This window comes from Oenanthe melanoleuca, chromosome 1 (assembly GCF_029582105.1).
Source record: "Oenanthe melanoleuca isolate GR-GAL-2019-014 chromosome 1, OMel1.0, whole genome shotgun sequence".
In the NCBI taxonomy this organism is placed as follows: domain Eukaryota; kingdom Metazoa; phylum Chordata; class Aves; order Passeriformes; family Muscicapidae; genus Oenanthe; species Oenanthe melanoleuca.
This window is the reverse complement of record NC_079333.1, coordinates 85674296-85676981: the sequence shown is the minus strand read 5'-3', so window position 1 is coordinate 85676981 and position 2686 is coordinate 85674296.

Here is a 2686-nt window from a genome sequence, read left to right as displayed (position 1 = left end):
AACAGGTCAAACACAGTTGTATTAAGCATTTCTTTGATTAAATAGCACATTGCCTTATAAACCTGCAATTAAATATGTTAGCCAAGGGCTGGTAAGCACATTCCTGTGGTACAGGAGTGCCTTGGTAACATGTATGGAACAATCTTTGCATTCCTGTAGGATACCACATCTCTGTATCACTTAGGAAACTTGAAGCATAAACTATTTTATCAAGAGAATTTGTATTCAGTATTTCACCTTGAAGGTAATGTGAAAATGCCAAGCCCCTTGCAATTCCTCAGAGAATGTATAAGTTTTTAACTGTTTACTGAGAACTCTGCAAACTGTGAGACTGGTGAGTAATGTCACAGTAACCGTACTCTCATTACTATGCCTTCACTCTGCATTTCTAAATTAGCAGTTTTACTTTACAACATTACCAGAAATTTTAACTGGAAGCTTTCACTTCATGACAGGATAATTGTGTTCATGCAGTCAGGCTGCACAGGTGGAGCCACCAGAAGAACTGCTAGCTTCTGTGAAAAAAAAAAGAGAACCAAAAAGTTGGATTTTCCCCAGACTGAACAACTACCTTGTAAGACTTTCCTGACCTAATCCCAGCTTCCTAGCCTGACCATTAGTGTCCCAGTTTTTTCCTCAGAGAAACTTGCTGGATTTTGCAGACTTTCTTTGATTGCAGGTTGCAACCAGGGACTGTCTTCTACATAGTGTTCAGTATCCAATGGTCCTGGACTGATGACATAAATAAGAGAGCTAAGCTGGGCTGAAAAGGGTAGGTGCCAGTTCTGCAGTACAAAGCTACAACAGCTGAATGCCTTTGTATTCCATAATTTGGGATAGTTAATAATATTCACATTATTCATGAACAAAGAATAATGTACAGAAATGCCCAGCAGCATGGGTTGGAGGATGAGCTGAAAAGGCATGCCAGTTCCATTTCTCCCTGTCAAATTCTAAACTTCAGACAGTTCAGTAGTCCTGCTTTAAGGAAGGTGTAATTAAGAGAAAAATTCTTACTGTTTCAGGTGAAAATCATGACCCAGAGGCATAACAATGACTCCTGTATGCAGAAGTCACTCTTCTGCAAGCAAGCTCTATACTTGTCCTGATAATGAAAAGAAAATTGAGCCCATCCTCATTATGTATGGGAAAGGCTTCCTAGTGCACATTTCACTGAATATATTAATATAAACAGGGCAAGAATGGACTGTCTCAGGCCATATTTAGTTCTAGATGCATAATATTGCATATATATTCTATCCCCACATCCAAATAAGCTCTTTTGATTATTTATTGTGATATGATTTATAATGCAAAGCATCTGTTACCTCAGGCATTAATTTATCACTATCAGCTTCTCTTCAAGGACAGAAAAATGTTGATTCCTTTTTGCCATGGTTGTGTGAAACTAGCCTGTCTGAATACTTAGGGAAGAATGGCCAGAAGTCTTTGTATGCACTGCTGCAGAAGGCATCACTGATCAGCTGTTACACAGGGCACACACAGGCATCTCATTTGTCCATCTGCTTTAATAAAAAAAGAGACTTTTTTTATAATTGAGGCTGCTATAGAAACAAGCTTGTATTAGGATTCAAGTTAGTATAGCAAGACAATTCAGGAATTATTTTCCAATTTAATCTATCACATAGAAGTAAACAAAAAATTAGGAGGAGGTAGTGCTGAAGATTGATTAGTAGAAAGATAACTGAATCAGGGAGGAAACAGAGTTCAGCATCTACTTCTGAAATTCTGAAAATCAGCCTTGGTGTGCAGGACAGCTATGAAAAAGAATCCTCCTCACACTCAGTGAAAAGGAGGACAAATCAAGCAGATATCCAAATCCTACTTTGTGGATTCCAAGGATCATGAACCAAGAAATAATGTTTAATTGCATTTCTTATACAAATAACTCTTGAATCCACACACTAGAATACTGCTTCTTCTGAAGCAAAAAACCAGTCTGGCAACAGTAGTTATCTCCAACCTTCTTCAAAAGCCTACTTCTTTTCCAAAAAGCTGATGTGTGGGTGGGATATTATGCTCCTGTTTGAAATTCTACCCTATACTTCTTTTTTCCCCTGAGGCTAGATAGATTATTTTTGCTTATTTTTCTCCATAATTAACTGTACTAAGGATGCCATTTTATGTACTTGAAGATGATCTTAGAGTAAGCTTATTAGTTGGAATGTTTTTTGGGCTGACCTTTTAACTATTGTTAGAAGTATTCTGGCCACTGGATTTGCAGCCCTAGCTTGGGTACACCTATCAGAGCAGTTACTTACCATTAAGCTGCAGTGATCAGAGAGCTTTGTTATATTCAGGGAAATATTCCTTGGGTCCAGTCTAAACATGCTTGAGTAATGGGCACAAAGAGAACTGATTTCTGGGGAAAAATATATATGGCTTCTCAGATCTCTTCCTCAGTTCATTCTCTCAGTGTGACTAGAGATCAGAATGTCTTGTTACATCCTGTTAAATTTCAACTCAGGACCATTAAAAAAAAGCAAACCTACAAGCAAGTAAACAGAAAGTGATTTTGTTCATAGTTATCTCTTTTAGTAGCAATAATGTAGTCGTAGATACACCTGCTTTCAAACTTAGCAAAAACCAAAAGTCTAATAGACAAGGATATTCCTTACCATGGTCAGAAGATAGCATTCAAGGGTTTCATCAGCCCAAAAGCCAA